This window comes from Galeopterus variegatus, unplaced genomic scaffold, assembly GCF_000696425.1.
Source record: "Galeopterus variegatus unplaced genomic scaffold, G_variegatus-3.0.2 Scaffold2428, whole genome shotgun sequence".
In the NCBI taxonomy this organism is placed as follows: Eukaryota; Metazoa; Chordata; class Mammalia; order Dermoptera; family Cynocephalidae; genus Galeopterus; species Galeopterus variegatus.
The window spans coordinates 883-21640 of record NW_007728539.1 but is presented as its reverse complement, the minus strand read 5'-3'; the positions used below and the strand labels follow the sequence as shown (position 1 = coordinate 21640).

The 20758-nt window shown below is 35.4% G+C and overlaps 1 protein-coding gene across 1 annotated transcript in view; it reads right to left on the bottom strand.

The window, feature by feature from the left end:
* The window catches only part of CLOCK (clock circadian regulator), a 122539-nt gene extending 102674 nt beyond the window's left edge, over nucleotides 1–19865 (bottom strand). The window contains exon 1 of the mRNA XM_008581656.1: nucleotides 19808–19865. The gene's annotated coding sequence lies outside the window, so the exon portion shown is untranslated. The remainder of the gene's footprint in view (nucleotides 1–19807) is intronic.
* Nucleotides 19866–20758: the final 893 nt, after the last annotated feature.

Here is a 20758-nt window from a genome sequence, read left to right as displayed (position 1 = left end):
AAATAAACAAATTAATTTACCCACAAACACACACAAAAAAAACCGGGGGGGGGGGGGGGAAGAAGATATAACAACTTTACTTTTTTTGAAGTTGTTACAACAAGCAAACGGAAAGGACATTCTTGGGGGGGAGGGGAGAGAGGGAGGAGGGTGGGAGGTGTCGGTGATGGGCCATAATAATCATATACATTGTATATTGACAAAATAAAAATTAAAAAAAAAATTAAAAAAAATAAAAAGAATTTAAAATGGAAAATAAATAAATAAATAAATAAATAAAATAAATAAATAAGGACCAAAAATAAGGACCCCCAGACATACAAGGAAAAACAACAGCTAGGAAAAGATAAAGACAAATAAGCAGATCAAATGACCCCAGAAGAATCACGGATTATTCAGGATACAGAAGAAATCTCATAAGCAAAACAAAATACCCTCAGAAGACTCCTGAAGATACCACATTCAATAAAACAAAACCAGGATGCTATATATTAACAAACAAAAATACAGAGCTCACTGTGCCAAGAACTATTATAAATGCTTTATAAATATGAACTCTTTTACCCACAAAGTAGGTATTATTATCCTCATTTTATAGATTAGAAATTGAACACAGAGAAGTTAAATAACTTTCCCAAGGTCACGGTTTTGAAGTGGTGGAGCTGGGATCTAAGCCCATGCAGTCCAGAAATCAGGTTCCATTGCATATCTATTAACTATTATACTGTGTTGCCTCTCGAAACAATACCAGCAGAAAATAAGCAAAAGCTACTGGTTACTAAGAATGTGTTTACAGACATTCACAGACAGACAGGAACACATAGTTGAAGAAATCTGCCAGAATACAGAATAAAAAAGCAATGATAGAAAACATAAGAAAATAAATAAAAGACATGAAAATCAATCCAGAGAGCCAATATTCTGCTAGTGAGCATTCCAAAATGGGTGAACATAGAAAAGCTGGGAAATATTACCAAAAAATAATAAAAAAATCTTTCCCATACATGAATGGAGACAATTATGAAAGGGTCTACCAAGTCCAGAGCAGAATGACAGAGATAACTCATATATAGACACATTATTACATAATTTCAGAACTATAAAAGACAAAGGTAAGATATCAAAGTTTCCACAGAGTGAGGGAAAGGGTCATTTTATCAAGACTCAAAGAGTAGCATCAGACAACTCACCATCTTAATGCTTAACAGAATAGAGCAAAATCCTTAAATTCAAAGGGAAAATTAATTTGAATCTATATTTCTACAGCCAGACAAACTATCAAGCAATTATGAGCTGGGCAAGAGCTATTTTTCAGACATGCAAGAATTCAGAACATTTGCATCTTTTTTTTTTTTTCCTTTTTGTCTTTTTTTGTGTCCGGCAATGGATCGCAACCCTCAGTGTCGCGCCCGTACCGGACTGGGACCGGCAACGGGATCGCAAACCTAGGTGCTGCGCCCGCACCTCACTCAGCCAGTGAGCGGGAACTGGTCTGTATGTGGGATCCGAACCCTCGGCGGGAGCGCCACCATGCTCCCAAGCGGCACACTGTAGCAGTGCGCCACCGGGCTGGCCCAGAACATTTGCATCTTAAGTACCCTGTATAATGAGATTAATTTACAATATATTCCACCAAAAGAGGGAGAATGCCATGAAAGAGTAAGATGTGGCATCTAACAGACAGTAAATCTAACCCAGAAATGCAGTCAAGGGATATCATAAAATGACATAGATACAACAGGCTTCCAACCCATCAACACTGAAGCAGAAAGTAGGAGGGTTCTAAGAGGGATGTCTCCAGGAAAAAGAGGTATTTCACTCAACAGATAATAGATACTATGGTCCAAGCAGGAAACATTTGAGGATATGATTAAGATATATATTTCTCTATCAAGGAAAAAGAGGCAATTACAAACTAGAGGGGAGGAAGAGAGATGAACAAATAGAATATAAAGCAAACTAGTGGCAAGATACTGAAGAAGTGATGAAGTGCAAGAAAAGACAAGCAGATATTTTATTTCTTCAGGATTTCAACTAACATTATGACTTTGGACCCACAGAAAGGAAAAAATAACTACAGCACAATGATTAAATGAAGTTTACTGTGTTCAGCTTTTAGAGTTAATCCACCGGCAGAGCCTGAAAGTCTTAATTCTCATTACAGAACAGAACGTAAGTTTTATGTTATCAACCTAGTCAAATACAAAAGAAAAGGTAGAAAATGGAAATGGAGGATGTAGTGGATTGAATTATGTCCCCCCCAAAACTCACTGAGGCTTGAATTGTGTCCCCCAAGTTTTATGTATTAGAAACAGCCCCCACTGTGACTATTAAGAGGGTGGGAAATCCTACTATGGTGATTGAAAGGTGGAGCCTTGAACAGATGACTGGATTGTAGGAACATGCAGTAGTGAATGGATTAATAATGGTGGTCAGGGTGTGGTTCTGAGGGCTTTACAAAGAGAGTGAATGAGGAGATTACTCTCTTGCTCTCTCAGCTCCACCATTTTCGCAATGTGATACTGGGGTCTATATCACTATAGACACCACCAAGACCCTCACCAGTAGTGTTCCCTGGACTGTGGACTTCCCAGCCTCAAAAACTGTAAGTAATAAATTTCGTTTTCCTTATAAATCACCCAGTTCCAGGTATTTTGTTATAAGCAACAGAAACGGATTAAAACAGAGGAGAAAAAGAGACAAGATGGAGAAATGGATAGAAGTCCTAACACCTAATATCCTTATCTTACATAGTAGGGGGTATCCTCATTTTACATACTTAAAATGTAATATCTAATAAGTTTAAATATTTTCTTACAGTTGCAAAGGTACCATCAAAAGAGCCAAATATAATAATATAACTCTAAACTTTGGAATAAAGAGAGAAGAGAGGAGAATAAGTACAGAGTAAGTGACCTAACTCATCTTTCTTAGCAGAGAGTTAATGGACATAATTTGAAGTTAATAAATCAAGAAATAAAAGCAGATCTCAAAAAAGAAAAACCCAGGACTAGATGGCTTTACTGGAGAATCCTATAAATCATTTAAAAGAATTAACACCAACCCTCTTCAAACTCTTCCAAAGAACTGAAGAGAGAATGCTTCCAAACTCATTCTATAAGGCCTGCATTACTTTGATACCAAACCAGACAAAGACACCACAAGAAAACTATAAACCAATATCCCTAATAAATATTGATGAAAAATTTTCAATGAAGTATTAGCAAACCAAATTTAATAGCACATTAAAAGGATTATACACTATGATCAAGCAGGATTTATACTTGGAATGCAAGGATAGTTCAACATACAAAACTCAATCAATGTATATCACATTAACAGAATAAAGGACAAAAACCACATGATGATCTCAAATGATGCAAAAAAAAAAAAAAGCAATTGCACCCTTTCATGATAAAAACACTCAACAAAAAAGGAATAGATGCTATACGAAGTTATTACGTACTAAGGGGGAAATTTATTGCAGGAAACTATCTCCACATATTAAAAGCCATATATGAAAAGCCCACAGCTAAAAGACTGAAAGCTTTTCCTCTAAGATTAGAAACAAGATAAGGATGCCCACTCTCACCACTTCTATTCAATATAGTACTGGAAGTCCTAGCTGGAGCAATTAAACAAGAAGAAATAAAAGGGACCTGTAATAAAATTACCTCTATATGAGGATGATATGATCTTATCTGCAGAAAACCCTAAAGATCACACACACATGCACACTCTCTCTCTCTTTCTCTCTCTCTCTATTAGAACTAATAAATAATTTCAGCAAAGTTTCAGGATACAAAACCAACACGTAAAAATCAGTTGTGTTTCTATACACTAACAATGACCAATCTGAAAAGGAAATTATGAAAACAATCCCATTTATGATAGCATCAAAAAATGATAAAATACTTAGGAATACACTTAACCAAGGAGGTCAAAGACTGATCTGCTGAAAACTACAAAACACTGCTAAAAGAAATCAGAGTATACAAACAAATGTAAAGACATCCCATGCTTATGGATGGGAAGACTTAATATTGTTAAAGTGTCCATACTACCCAAAGTGATCTACAGATTCAGTGCAATCTCTATCAAATTCCCAATGACATTTTTTGCAGAAACAGAAACAAACAACCTGAAATTCATATGGAAACTCAAGGGATACCAAGTAGCCAAAACAATCTTGAAAAAGAACAACAAAGTCTGAGGTTTCACAATTCCTGATTTCAAAACATACTCCAGTGCAACAACAGTCAAGACAGTGTGGTACTAGGATAAAGACAGAGCTATAAACCAATGGAAGAGAATAGAGAGCCCAGAAATAAACCCTTGCATATATGGCCAAATGATTTTCAACAAGGAGAAAGAACAGTCTCCTCAAATGGTGCTGAGAAAACTGGATATTCACATTTAAAGGAATGAAGCCAAACCCTTACTTTACACCATATATAGAAATTAACTCAAAATGGATTAAAGACCTAAACATAAGACCAAAAATTAGAAAATTCTTGGAGGAAAACGTAAGTGAAAATATTCAGAACACTGGATTTAGTAATGACATCTTGCCTATGACACCAAAAGCAAAAGCAATAAAAGCAAAAATAGACAAATGGGACTAAATCAAACTTAAAAACTTCTGAGCATCAAAGAAAACAATCAACAGAACAAAAAAGACAACCTACAGAGTAAGAGAAAATATTTGCAAATCACATATCTGGTCAGATGTTAATATCTAAAATCTATGAGAAACTTTTAAACTCAACAACAAAAAAACAAATAACCTGATTAAAAAATAGGAAAGAAGATACACAAATGGCCAACAAGCATATGAAAAAATGCTCAACATCACTAATCATAAGAGAAATGCCAATCAAAACTACAAGATATCACCTCACACCCATAAAGATGGTCACTATCAAAAACAAAAAATAACTGCTGGCAAGTATGTGGAGAAATTGGAACACCTGTGCACTGTTGATGGGAATGTAAAATGGTATGGCTATTATAGACAACAGTATGGCTGTTCCTCAAAAATTTAAAAAGACAATTACCATATTGATCCATCAATCCCACTTCCAGGTATTTATCCAAAAGAATTTGAAGCAGGATCTGAAAGACATATGTGCACACCCACATTCACTACTGCCTTATTCACAACAGCCAAGAGGTGAAAGCAACCCAAATGTCTATTCACAGATGAATGAAGAAAATGTGGTATACACATATAATGGAATATTGTGGAGCCTTTAAAAAGAAGGAAATCCTGCAACATGCCACAACATGGATGAGCCTTAAGGACATTATACTAAATGAAATAAGCTTAAGGACAGATACTGCATGATGCCGCTCATACAAAGTAACTGAAGTATGAAAATGATACAAACAAAGCAGAAAGGTGGTTGTCAAGGGCTGGGGGGAAGGGGAGAGGGACAATTAGTGCTTAATTTAGAGCACAGAGTTTCATTTTTGCAAGATGAAAAAGTTCTAGATATACATTGCACAACAATGTGAATATACTTAACTTACACTTAAAAAATGCTTAAGATAGTAAATTTAATGTTATGTATTTTTTGCACGATAAAAAAGAAATAAAAGCAGATAGATACATGTTATTTATAATTATGGAGATAAATATCAGAACAACTGCAAATATATGGTTAAAAATTGTTGCTTCCTGTGGCTAGTGGCTACTAATGCTCGGCACAGTTATGGAGCATTTCCATCATCACTGAAAGTTCTATTACACAATGTAGTAAAATAACACTGTAATTAGAAAATCAACAATAAAATCAGAAGGGCCGGCCCCATGGCTCACTATGGAGAGTGCGGTGCTGGGAGCACAGCGGCGCTGGGAGCGCCGAGGCCACGAGTTCGGATCCTATATACCGATGGCCGGTGCGCTCATCGGCAGCGCAGTGCAGGCGACACCAAGCCAAGGGTTGCGATCACTTTACTGGTCACAAAAAAGAAAAGGAAAAAAAAAAACAATAAAATCAGAAAACGAAAAGACTCCCCACCTTGTTAATTGTGTGTGTGTGTGTGTGTGTGTTTCTACTTCCTGCCATGATTTGAATGGGTTCCCCAAAATTCCAATAAAATCAGAAAACGAAAAGACTCCCCACCTTGTTAATTGTGTGTGTGTGTGTGTGTGTTTCTACTTCCTGCCATGATTTGAATGGGTTCCCCAAAATTCACATGTTGGAAACTTAATCCCCAATGCAACAGTATGGGGAAGTGGAGCCTAATAAGACATGACTGGATCATGAGAGTGGAGCCCTCATGAATGGATTAATGTAGTTTTCACAGGAGTGGGTCAATTATGACAAGCGTGGGTTGTTATAAAAGCCAAGCCCCACCCCTCATGTTCTTTCTCTTCCTCTGTCTCTGTTTCTCCCTCTCTCTCTCATAAGCTCTCTCTTATTCTTCTGCCATGGTTTGACTCTCACCAGATACCAGCACCATGCTCTTAGACTTCCCAGGCCACAAAACCGTGAGCCAAATAAACTTCTGTTCTTTATAAATTACCCAGTCTGTAGTACTTTGCTATAGAAACAGAAAACGGACTAAGACATTCTCTATTTTTTTCAATTTCTTTGCTATGTTTTTGTTGCTATATTGTTTGTGTTTACTGAGTGCAAAGTAAATTTTGTCTAAAGTTGGCTTCCATTCCTAGAATAAGTCTTATTTTAAGTCATCTGTCTTTTGCATGTTACATTTCTGTGCATTTTCGTTGGCAGGAGTTTTACTTAAGGTCTATGCCAATTTTTAAAAAATTATTTTAATTTCAAATCATTTTAATGGGAATTTTAAAATTTTAACTTATACATTGAAAGTGTACATACTTATGGGGTACAATCTGATATTTTGATATATACATTATATAATAATTGGGTCAGGGTAGTTCATGTATCAATCACCTCATGCATTTATCATTTCTTTGTGGCAAAACCAGTCAAAAGCCTCTTCTCTAGCTATTATGTAATATACAAAACTTATCACTAACCATAGTCAACCTACTGTGCAATAGAAAATCAGAACTTATTCCTCCTGTCCATCTGTAATTTTGTACCCACTGGTCAGCCTCTCCTTGTTTCCCTCCATCGTATAACTTCGTATAATGTATGCTATACGAAGTTATTACGAGATCAACTACCCAACACCCTCTTTTTGTATTTAAGAAAACTGAGCCTATGAGGATTTAAGTAATTTGTCTGAGATCACTCAGCTAGCTAGTGGCAGAGGAGAAACAACAGCAAAGGTATGGACTTACAGTAAACTGCTCTGTTAATTCATTTCTATGTAATTGCTTCTTCCGTTCAAATCACCTAGTGTCAAAGTCAAGTATGCAGTATTGAAAATAGCTTGGTCTCTTTGCACTCCAAATCCAGGGTCAAAAAAAGGGAAAAAATAAAACAAGACGGACCAAAAATTAAATAAAATAAAACAAATGTACACTGAGCAGAGATATTGAATGAATAAAAAGTTCTTCTCCCCAGTCTCCTTCCATGCCCATCCCCAAAGGCTCTGGATTAGACTAAAACGACCACTGAAGCTAACCGGCCATCCCTATATGGGATCCGAATCCGGGGCCTTGGTGTTATCAGCACCACACACTCCCGAGTGAGCCACGGGCCAGCCCCACTCCATGTCTTTTAATTGGAGAGTTTAAACCGTTCGCATTCAAGGTTACTACTGATAGGTGAGAATTTATTCCTGCCATTTTGTTTTCTGCTTGTTTTGTAGATCCTTAATGTTTTTCTTTTTCTCTTGTTATTTACCTCTGTGGATTGGTGGTTTTCTGTGGTACTAAGCTTTGTTTTTTTTCTCTACCTCATTTGTGCATCTGCTGTAATTTCTTTTTTTGTGGTTATCTTGGGGCTAAGGCAGTGTCTTGTAGTTACACAAACTACCTTAAGCTGAAAGCAACTTAACATTGGTCACGTGAAATTAGTCAATTCCCCTCCCCACAATTTATATTTTTGTTGCTTTAATTTACATTTCTATCTATTGCGTGTTCCTTAGCAATTAGTTGCAGCTGTTGTTTTTGACTTTTTTGACTTTAAACCTTTATACTAGAGGACTGGAGGTTTTATATAACAATGTTACTTCATGGGAATATTCTAAGTTTGAATTATGAATTACCTCTGAGTCTGAATTATGACTTTACCACCTGGTGAGTTTTGTACTTTTTAAAGTTTTGATGATACAGTTATCATCTTTCATTTCCAGTTGTAGCACTGTCTTAAGCATTCCTTGTTTCTTTTAAGGGTGGTCTAGTAGTGATGAATTCCCTCAGCTTCTGCTTATCTGGGAAAATCGTTCTCTCTCTCCTTTTTGAAGGGTAATTTTGCTGAATAAAGTATTCTTGGCTGGCAGTTTTTTCTTTCAGCACTTTGAATATATCACTCTATTCTCTCCTGGCTTGCAAGGTTACTCTTGAGAAATCTGCTGACAGCCTAATGAGGATTCATTTATATGTGACTTGAGGCTTTTCTCCTGCAGCTTTTAGAATTCTCTTTATCTTTGACTTTTGACAGTTTGATCATGATGCACTTTGGAGAGAATTTTTTGGGGGCTGAGTCTAATTGGGGACCTTTGAACTTCCTGAATCTGAAGGTCTGTATCTCTCCCAATATTCAGCTATTATTTCATTAAATAGGGTTACTATGCCTTTCTCCTGTCTCTTCTCCCTCAGAAGCAGTCTTCTGTGCTCTACAAGGATTTCATCACTCCCCTGATGCACTGCAGTGTACTTCTTCAGTTGTTCTGGTCAAAATATAGTTGTCTGCTTGTTGTTTTGGTGTCTCTGGTGGGGGTGGGCAAGCGCCAGACAACTCTAGTCGGGCATCTTGCCCCACCCTCTTTATGGGAATTTATATTAGTTTCCTAGGTCTGTAGTAACAAAGCAGCAAAAACTGGTGGCTTAAAACAACAGATATCTATTCTCTAATAATCAGAAGCTAGAAATCGGAAATCAAGGTGTCAGCAAAGCACCAGAAGCTGGTTTCTTCTGGAGGCTCTAAGGGAGATTCTGTTCCATGCTTCTCTCCTAGTTTGCGATGGCTGCCAGCAATTCTTGGTATTCCTTGGCTTGCAGTTTCATCATTCCAGTCTCTGCCTTCGTCAACAGACAGCATTTTCCCTGTGTGTTTCTGTATCCCTGCATCTTTACATGGCCTTCTTATAAGGAAGGTAGTTATTGGATTTAGGTCCCACTCTAATTCAAAATGGCCTGAACTTGATTACATATGCAAAGATCCTGTTTCCAAATATCATCACAATAATAGGAACTAAAGGGTTAGGATTTTAACATATTGCGGGGGGGGGGGCACAATTCAACTTACAACAGAATTGTTCTGTTTGGATCTGCTCTTTGTCCACATATAGAAAAGATGGATTCTTCTTGAAAAATCTCTGTCCATTGTTCTGAATCCACCTGTTACATCTGAGCTAGTTTTGGAGTGTGTCTTGAAGTCAGTAAACAAGTATTCAATCTCCTACACCATCAGCAAGCACTTTGTAAGTGATTTAAGAATAATAAGAGATTTTTAATGAGTAAAATGATTTAAATTACTTTCCATGGCAGAAAAAGTATCCTAATACATTTCTAAATTATTTAATTAAAAAGTGTTAAAAAATATTTGGAGATCAACACTTTTAGATCATTAAAAAAAAAACAAATTAGTAACACCACATTCCCAGAATCTTCCACTTAATTGGGGATTTATTTTTGGTCTTTTTGACCATTTGCTGTGTAATGCTATTCCTATCAGCTGTTTAGATTTAATCTGCACATGTTTAATTTTGTTATTCATGTATAAAGCTTACCTGAATCATCAGACTACAACATGTTGACAGTTTTAGAGTGTCAAGCTGTGAGAAATGACTTGACCAGTCTATACAGGAAATTGGGAAAAATGTATTGTACCCATTCAACAAACGAGATCGTATACTAGTACAGCCCATATGCTTTCAATTAATATTCTCAGATTACAGGGCAAAATCTCTTTCTCTTTTGTCTTAACCCTTATCTGCACTTCTGCTCTCCTTTGCAAGTAAATGTAATAATATATTCTGACAAGAGATAAGTACAGCAGCAATTTGTGAACAAATATTGTAAAATAAAATGGAATCTTAAATAATCAGTACCTTCATTACATAAGTAGTAAAAACTTTATATAGTTATTTGCAGATGTCATTGTTAAAGACGTCACTCTTTACTTATATTTAAAATATTCCCTAGAGGGGCCGGCCCGGTGGCGCACTGCTACAGTGCGCCGCTTGAGAGCGCGGTGGCGCTCCCGCCAAGGGTTCGGATCCCACATACAGACCGGCCGCTCACTGGCTGAGCGAGGTGCGGGCGCAACACCGAGGGTTGCAATCCCGTTGCTGGTCCCGGTCCGGTACGGGCGCGACAATGAGGGTTGCGATCCGTTGCCGGTCACGAAAAAAAAAGACAAAAAGGAAAAAAAAAATATTCCCTAGAAATTCCAAAAGAGAAATTGCCTTGGAAATTTTGTTAAGTCCTTAGAAACTGTAATTTTTATTTCCTGACCCATTTGAGTGCCATTTTATGTCTGAAAGATGTTTTTTTAAGATTAAAATCTTAAGGTGCTCCCAAATTTTATATGAATCTTTTATTGACTATTGAAATAAACTTAAATATTTTTGTCAAAAGATAAGCAGGATACGCCCAATGTCACAGAGAATTGCTTACTATCCTCATCTATAAGTAGAAGAGAAGATTTGGATACTGGTGCCTGAAACAGACATTTTCAGTATAAATTGACTGTAATCCAATAAATCTAAAGAGATTGGAATGTGTATCACTTTATGAAAAAAGCAATGAAACTACACTTAGCATTTATTGCATAAGAAATTATTACACAAAGATAGTTTCTAGGATACTTTATTTTATTTCTATATCCTACGAGTTCTTAAAATTTATTTATGTTATTGATGTAATACATGCACACTGTTTTAAGAAAACAAATAATACGAAAAGGTTTATAATAGAACAGCCTGCCCAACTCTCCTTATCTGTAGTAGCCCTGCTCCCTAGAAGCAAACACTTTCACCTATTTGTGGATTTTTTCTGGTATTTATCTCCATAATTACAGATATTATACTTGTCTTTATTTCTTAATTCATTAATTTCAAATTATGTCTATTGACTCCTTCCTATGAAAGATAAGGATTTAGTTCTTATACTGTCTTCAATCTGTTTTCTTCCTTTCCCATTCCAAATTCAATAAGCACATGAAAAGATGATCAATGTTATTAGTCATTAGGGAAGTGCAAATTAAAACTACAATAAGATATTACACACACCCTAGAATGGCTGGCACTCAAAAACGTTGACATTACCAAGTCTGGCAAGAATGTGGAGCAAGTGAAACTTTCATACATTGCTTAAGGGAATATAAAGTGGTATAGCCACTTTAGAAAACAGTTTGTCAGTGTCTTATAAGGTTAAACATACAATTCTTATGCAACCCAGTAATTCCATTCCTATTGTGCTGACCAAGTGAAATGAAAATACATGTCTATAAATGTTTAGCAGTTTTATTCATACTAGCCAACAACTAGAAGCAATCCAAATGTCCATTAACTGATAGTTAGATAAACAAATTGTGCCATATCTCATACAATGAAACAGTACTCAGCAATAAAAAACAACAAACTACTGACATGAATATGACTAAGTGAAAGCCAGACTCAGAAGACCACACATTGTATGATTCTGTTTATATTACATTGTAGAAAAGAAGAGAGGGGCAGAAGAAATACTTGAAGAGGTAATCACATAGAACTTTCCAAAAGTATAGGGCATCAAGCTACAGATTCAAAATGATCTATGAACATAAAGCAACATGCTTACAAAGAAAACCACAGACGAATACGTCATAGTCAAAGTGCTGTAAAACGAAGACAAAGATAAAGTCTTAAAAGTAGCCAAAGAAAAATAAAAGACACAAGTTATTCTCAGCAGGAAGATAGCTGGTACATTACCTTCAATAAGATTGGCAGCTGACTTGACAGAAACAAAGGAAGCCAGAAAGCAATGAAGCCTTTTTAAAAATATTGAACAACAACAAAAAACTACCAACTCAGAACTCTATATTCAGTGAAAATACCCTTCAAAAAAGGTGAAATTAACGTATTTTTAGACAAACAAAAATGGAAATATTAACCATTAGTAGGTAGGACAGTATTAAAATACATATTAAAGAGAACTATTCAGACGGGAGGAAAATCCCAGACAGAAACACAAAAATGCAGGAATGAAGAGCCCTGGAAAAGTCAAATGTGAATAAAATTTGTCCAAAAACATACTAATAATGTCTTCAGGAGTTTAACACATGTATAAATAAAATGCAGAACAATGATAATACAAAAAAGTAGGAACAGAAGTTAAAGTGTTGTGAGGAACTGGCATTAATGAGGAATGATAAAAGAATTTGTATTACACTACTTAGTCAAGGATTTCTGAATTAATCTCTGGAATAACCAATAAAGATACAGTAAAAGAATATATGCCCAACAAGTTAACAGAGGGGAAAATGGAATAAAATAATTTGATTAACACAAAAGAAAGCAAAACAGGAGGGATAAAAAGAATGCAAAACAGATGACTCAAAGAGAAAAACTACTTCAGAAAATAGATATGATCTTAAAATTGATTAGTAAAACTGTAAACGTAAGACTAAACTAAATTAAAATAATGAAAATCTATATTTATTCACAAGCAAAAACATTCAGAAAACATGATGAAAGGAAAAAGTATTTACAAATCTACATATTTTCCACTTGCTGTAAAATTGTAACATTTACATACACATACACAGGCCTTAGAGAAAATGCTGAAAAAAATATTAACAAGGCTTATCCCTGAGATTTTAGGTGATTTTTTTAATCATAGACTTTTTGGTTTTTGGTACTTTAAATCTTTTCCAAAGAGCATGACTCACTTTTACAAAAACTACAAATCTATTTTCCAAAGAAAAAGACCAGTATTAAAATTTTAATGATCAACTCTAACAAAGCAATAAACTTAAAGAAAAAAAGAATGTGATCAAGTCTAAAAGGAAGCTAACCAATGTAAACTTATTTTATACAATGAACTACTAGAGAAAATAAGACAGCTATATAACTAGTATCATCATTTTTGATGGAGACAAAAATTTTCAGGGAAGAGTTAGAAAGAGCTTTTACACTGACTAATATTTCTTTCATTTCTCTTCTTGCTTCCAATAAAAATTTGTGAAATGTCTATTAAACTAGACAATCCACAACTGAAGATGATTCAACCTAACGATTTTTCAACTTTACAACGTTGCGAGAGCGATACACATTCAGTAAAAACTGTACTTCGAGTACCCAGACATTCTGCTTTTCACTTTCAGTATTCAATAAATTACATTAAATATTCAACATCTTATTATAAAATAGGCTTTCAGTTAGATAATTTTTCCCAACTGTAGACTAATATGTGTTCTGAGCATGTATAAGGAAGACTAGGGCTAAGCTATGACATTCAGTAGGTTAGGTAAACACATTTCTGACTTACAATATTTTCAACGTATGATGGCTTTATTGGGATATAACCCCATTGTAGGTAGAAAAGCATCTGTAGATTATAAATTAAAGCTGTGAAAGAAAATTTAAGTCCTAACATTTTTCTCATTTTAATTTGTGGAGTTTTTTTCCTAAATAACTTGTAATACTATTTCAACTAAAATTTAAGTTGTAAACATAGAAAAAACCAGTCATCAGTTTCATGAATCAAAACTTTACTTGGCAAAGGAATTTCAAAGAAATATATAACACCATGCATCTGGGAAACACTATTTTATTATTCTAAGTTAAATAAAAAGATGACGTTTTCCCAAGCTCTCTATAAAGCTCTAAGCAACTTATTTAAATTGTGAGCGAGCCATGTTTGGTTACACACTATGAAAGCAACAAAACAAGAGGAATAATAATTGCCAGCATTTATTGAACTGAACATTTAACTACATGACAAATACTTCTTTTTCTAATTTGCATGTATTGTCTCATTTAATCCTCACATAATACTGTGAAGTAGTATTATCTCTATTTTATAGGTAAGAAATTGAGGTATCAAGAGGTAACATAATTTGTCCAAGGTCATACAGCCATTTAGTGGTAGAGCCAAGATTTGAAAGCCAAGCAGGCTAGCTATAAAGCTCTGCACTACACCATGTTATAAATATAAGTAAGCATAAGTCCCTGTGAAAGTAGTTTGCTATTTTTGCTATTTTGTTTCAAGTAATAAACTCTATTCAGAATAAAACCAGATATTTTAACAATCTGGTCATGTCACTGAGAATAAATAGAGGAAATAGTAAACATCTAAAAACTTCCTAGTTTCCTGACAAAATTGGCCGGCCCGGTGGCGCACTGGATAGTGCGCCGCTTGGGAAGCGCGGCTGCGCTCCCGTCCCCTGACAAAAGCTAAAAAAAAGTAAAAAGTGATCACTATCAAAAATAATAATCATAAAAACATGAGACAATGTATGACTTCCAAGAATAGACAATACATTAAAACACACCCTAAAAAAAATAAAAAATAAAAAATAAAAACTTCCTAGTTTCCTGACAAAAGCTAAAAAAAGTAAAAAGTGATCACTATCAAAAATAATATTCATAAAAACATGAGACAATGTATGACTTCCAAGAATAGACAATACATTAAAACACACCCTAAAACTACTACATTTAACTTTAAGATCATATCTATTTACTCCTGAAAATAGTGTAACAGTTTTTTTCCCCAATTCCAACTGCAGGATACAGCATACATTAATATTATATGCCTAGCAGTTGAATGAAATGTCACAGAAATCCTATATAAAGCTAATGTCAATTCTTTGGGTGATAAAGGACTATTCAAAATTTCTATTTAGGAAGTGTTTTTGTAGCAACTTTTAAAACTCTCCATCAAACTTAGATCACTAAAAAATATTACAGCTCAAATTTTAATTGTGTGTGCAGACAATTTCACAGATTCCTATGATTCTTAGAAGGCTTGTATAGGAGCATTGCTCTCCAAATGATTTATGCTCATGAAATGCAAAATTAGTTTAATACAATTCAAAGTAAAACATACTTTAGAAAGAAAATATATCATCACAAAATCTTGGATTCACTTCATTATTATGTATCATGGATCATTATTAGGTAATTTATTAAACACTTATGGTATTTTTTAAACAAAAAGCACAATATTTCTGTTTAATCTTGTTATCAATACAAATTCAGTATCATTCTATGTGGATTCTAATTCTACTGAAGACTTGTCCTTTGAAATTTTTTCACGTGTCTGCTCCATTTGATTGTTAATGCTGTCACTTCCAAAAGTGAGAGCATTATTTATTTTAAAAATTAAAAACAACTTTAGTGCCCAACAGTGAAAGACTGATAATTATTACACAAATATAGATGAGAATAATACATAGCTATTAAATACAATCATGTAGTAGAAAAATACTGACATGAAAATATGTTGATGATTCACTGTTAGGAGAACAGAAAGTCTGCACTACAGTGGATGCATTACGAGCTAACATCATGTGTCTATAAGTGTACATATACTTAAATAATGGCTAAACAAAATGCAGGAAGAAGATATTCCAGAAGAGTAACAATGGCATCTCTTGGTGGCAGGATTTCCTGATATTTTAAAAATTTAATCTGTGCTTTTTTTAGTGTTGCCCAAGTTTTCTACATTAGGAATGTGCTATTTTTATAACTGGGGGGAAGACATTAAAAAAGAAATACAGCCAACTAAGTACATTAAACCATATTTTAACACAAATGATAAATTTTTAGCTAGGCATATGATTTTAACCTGCATTGGTATAATCCCCCATTACTTTTTTTTTTTTTTAAATATGAAAACCTTTGAACATGAATCAATCTATATTTTCATTTTCCACTTTTTGGGGTGAAAATTAAAAATGTAATTACCTGATTAAATTGAATTCTTTGAAAAAGATGCGAATTTTTGTCTTAATACTTGACCTTACTGATATAGAAATGAAAATAAATATTTCTGAAAAATAAAAATCCAAATGGATATGATGTAAATTATATTGAAAATAATATACTTAAAAAGTCAAAAGCAATTCATAAAAATTCATTTTTATAAGTGATTTCTTTTTTTAGACTTCTAATACTTAAAACAATAAGAATTACATCTTTGTGAAATACACAACTAAAGTAATAACTCAGAGTTGAGACTATATTTATAAGAATGAATTTAGGTAATTTTACATTTGCATAATCAAAATCATGGAGAAAAACAGGAATCTCCTTGTCTACCTAATTCATAGAGGTTACACCTAACAGGGCTATTAACAAATGGTTGTAAAGCAAGCTATAAATATAAATGCCATTATATAATTAGAGTCAATTAGCAAGAATTAAATTGCTCTAAGACACTTAAAAAGTGTTCTATAAATAATTCACACAACTCCATCCAGAATTTTAGACTCAGAAAAGGAGAAAATGCAACATCTGCCTACATGAAACTACACTTTAAAAAAAATTTTTACTTTATGTACCTGCAAAGAACTTCAAGGAAATAGACGCAAACAATAAAAGGCAGTTTTGCTATTAGTATGAAACTTTGAATGATTCCCCCACACAATGCTGTTTTATTAAAATATTCACAGCAAATAAATATTTTATTTGACAAAGCACCAGAATTAAAAATGTAGAGGAGGGGTGACATTAAATATGTGCTCTGAGGAAACAATGAGATAGGAAGAAACAACTCTCTTTTAATATTAGCACTGCCTGACATATTTGATGGTAGACAGTTAACTGATAAAATTAAATTTCCTAATTAAATAATTCTAACAATCTTGATAGCTAAGGATTGCAGAGGCTGTATTATAATCATCAAATAAAACAGCAAATGGCTCCTTCCAATGGGAAAGCTTAAAAATAAAAAAGTTGCTATCATTTTAATAGATGCCTTCTATAAAGATACAACTTAACTCCTTAAATTAAAAGCTAAGGTCTGAGCTTTCTAAGTTTGTTTAACTAATTAAAAGGTTGAGGTACATATTCTTTTCCTCAAAACATCAGACCTGAAAAAAAAAAAGTGGAAATAGTTTCACCCTTACAAACCTTACATTTTTCTTCTTGAGTCTGTCATTTCCTACCTTGTGTTATAATTGTTATATACATGTTGTTTTAACCATATTAGATTTCAAACCCACTGAAGGCAGGGTGCTTATGTACCTCACATAGTATAGGAGTCTAAACACTCTGAACTTTCTGCAAACTATATCACCTAAAAAGAAGGATTCACAATTTTTTGTAGCTTGGTTTAAAAAAAAAATTTATCTGGAACTATTAGAAACATAGCATTCTGGGAGAATGTGGGGGTCAGGGGGTTGGGAATGCATACTACTTGTCTGCTGTTAGTTAAGCACAAGCCAGACCAAATCTCCCCTTTCCCCTTCAAAGACTGGATTCCACCCCAGTCAGTGTCCCTTAGTCAAGGACAGAGTCTGCTTAGGTTCACTTCAGAGGGTCTGGAGAAGCTGATACAATGTAGGGGGCTTTCCTAGTGCTCTGTAAGTACAGGAGAATAAAATCAAAGTTTAACCCATGAGCCAATGACCTGGTTTAAAAGCCGAAGAAAATCCTAAAACTTGGACTCTAAATTAGAGTCCTATAAAAGTCATGAAATCCAAGCCAGGTCATCAGTATGATCTCCTTGCAAACTCTGCAAATGCCTCTACTGGCCCCTCCTCACCAGTGAAAAGATGAGTATATCCTAAGGCATATATCAGATGTTAAACTTTCTGACATACTCCAGGTCATTTCCTTATCCTGTGGGTAGAAACTGAGCCCAATGTAGAGGCAAACTAGCAGAGCAGATGATCATTCAAGTCAGTTTTCAATACTAAAAAAGACATATTTGTAAATGCATAGAAAAAGATCTACAAGTTTATACACCCAAGTGTTAACATGGTTATCTCTGGGAAGGAATGTGAGATAGAAGTATGTAAAGGGAATTTTCAATTATATATACACTGCATTGTTTTAATTTTTCGTGAGCATCAATTTACTTCTGTGACTTTAAAATTTACTTTCTATGACTTTAAAACAAAATTTTAAATAAAATTTTGAAACGTGATTCCATTTTTTAAAAAGGTTAAATAGACCTATATGGAATGCAAATGAAAAATGTGCCATTTTGTAGAAGGCTGACTACTAGAAACCTACATAGCAAACAGAAATAATACAATTATCCTATCCTACAAAATAAAAAGGAACTTTGGTAATATTACTACAAATGGCCAGAGCAACTGTCACCCATTATTCATTATTCACTACTATGTAATATTAGTCACCAGAGGGAGTTTGAGTATCCCCCCTAAAATTATATCCACTCTAACCCCCTTTTCAATCTTCACCTCATAAAAAAAAGGTTAGGCTGGTAGAGCTAAAAAATCATTAATACATTTACCACAATCCATAGTCATAAAAAATGCTAGGTTTCTGCACCAACAGAACACTGCCTCTCAGTTTTATTTCTTCATAAGAAATAACTATACATATATGACAGCACTTGAAAAAGTTCATAAAAAGATTTGTACTATCTTTTCAATTGTTCCATGAACTTTTTGATACACACACACACACACACACACACACACACTTATATTCCACTGGTATTCATGTGTGATTTCCTTAAAAGAAAAAAGTTTCTTAACCTAAAAAGCAAACCAACCGGGACAATCATGTTTATTATTTCAATGGAGTTCATATCCTCCGATTATTTGTCGTGAAAATTTGTGGTTAATAAAAATAAAAGCAAAATTTTACATTACTAAGACTCCTGAAAAAAGAGTAAGGAAAGAACACAAACTATACTCTGAAAGCAGTATAATCCAGCCATAAAGCCAAATGTGAACATCATATATGCTAGCAAGGCAAAGTATAACTAAACATCTTTAAAAGTTAAATTTGTCTACGACCTTAACATCTTAAAAACTAAAGTGTAAACAGACATCAAATTTATCCTAAACATTTTAAATTTTAGTTCACTTTACTAAAAAATATTAAGAGCAACCATATTGAAAATGGCCAAAATCACCAAAAATTAGGCAACAAAAGAACACAGAAATTATCTCAAGTTATTTTAGGGGCGAGGATAGTTTATGAATCCTAAATACAGTCACAAAAACTTAGCAATGTAAAGAAATGCATACACATGGTACATCTCATTTCCCACTTTCCCTCATCAGACTACATCTCTCTCTTCCCCATAGTTTTCCAGTATCATGCCAGAGTTTCTTCATATATACAAGAGCAAACACAAATTTATATTATTACCCTCCTGCTTAACACATAAAATAGCACACTGTCCTATACCTTGTTTTTTTCTCTTTATAACAATTTTTGAGATCTTTCCATGTCTGTACACACAAAGCTTCCTCATTCTTTTTTCATAGCTGATCATGACTAGTTCTACCACATTTTCAGTCTACCTTCTTCGGACTAATATTTAATGACATTCTGTTCAGTCAACTACTTAACACTTGAATTAGTTTCCTTCCCCCCAAAAGATTTTAAAACAAACCAGATTTGAGGTGACCCAAGGGGCAAGTTTTAGAGATGGCAGCTCACTGTCTAAATTATACCCTTTTCAGAATGTTTATTTTCAAACAGGTAGAGAAAAAATATTCTACAATTTTCTCCTCTGATCACTTAAAATAAAGCTGCAGATTAGAATGCAATCTTCAAGTGAAGTTACCTTTTGATTTCGGGGATCAACGTAAGAGTCAAATCAACAATGACTGTAAAAGTTTCTTTACTTCTTATGTTTTTCTTTCACTGTTAAAAAAAAAAATCGTTTGTCTGTTTTTGGAAGGCTAGAAAGCCTTAAAGTCGTATAGCAACCACAATCTGCCAGGTCAGAGGCCAAGACTTATCTTTCGGGATTCTGCTCACTTTTATCAACAGGACTACTTTTAAAACAGCGAAAAACACTCTTCAAGAATATGAATTCCGAGGCACTGCGGAGGGAAAATTAAACACCCGGGGGCCAGGACCATCTCCAGAGATCCTAGCTTTGCAGGCGCAAAGCTAGAAACGCCAGCCGCGGCGCTGACAGGGCGCAGGAGATGAGGGTGGAGGGAAGGGAAACCCGGTGCAGTCGCTCGAGTCCGACCCTCGGAAAGGCTCGTTCCCCAGGGACCGAGCCCCGGAACCACGACCACTAACGGAACCAGCCAACGGGCGGCGGCGGCGGCCTCTCGGACAGCGGACCCGGCCGCGCGGGCAGGGCGCTGGGAGGGCGGGGGTTCCCCGGAGGAGCTGGCTGCCCCGGCGCCCCATTGGGCGCCGTTCCAAACGTGCCCGAGTAGTGACAGGAATAAAGTGGGTCACAAGGCCTAGCGGGACCCCGGCGAAAACCCTCTCGGCACCCGGTCCCCGCTTTCCCGGCCGCCCAGCCGCGAAAATCGGCCGCAGTCCCGGACGCCCTCGGGCCACCGGGCCCCGCCGTGCACCCCAATCCCGCCCCTGCCCCGTAGGTAACCCCAGCTTCCCCGGAGGGCCCCTCAGCCAACGCGGGCCTCCGCCCCAGCTCCCGGGAAAAGACACACTAGAGAAAGACGCACTACTTGGGCTTCAGCTCCCGCCTTCCCCTCCCTTGGCCGCCGCCCCCCGGCCTCACACACACCGCCCCCCGCTCCCCCCCCTT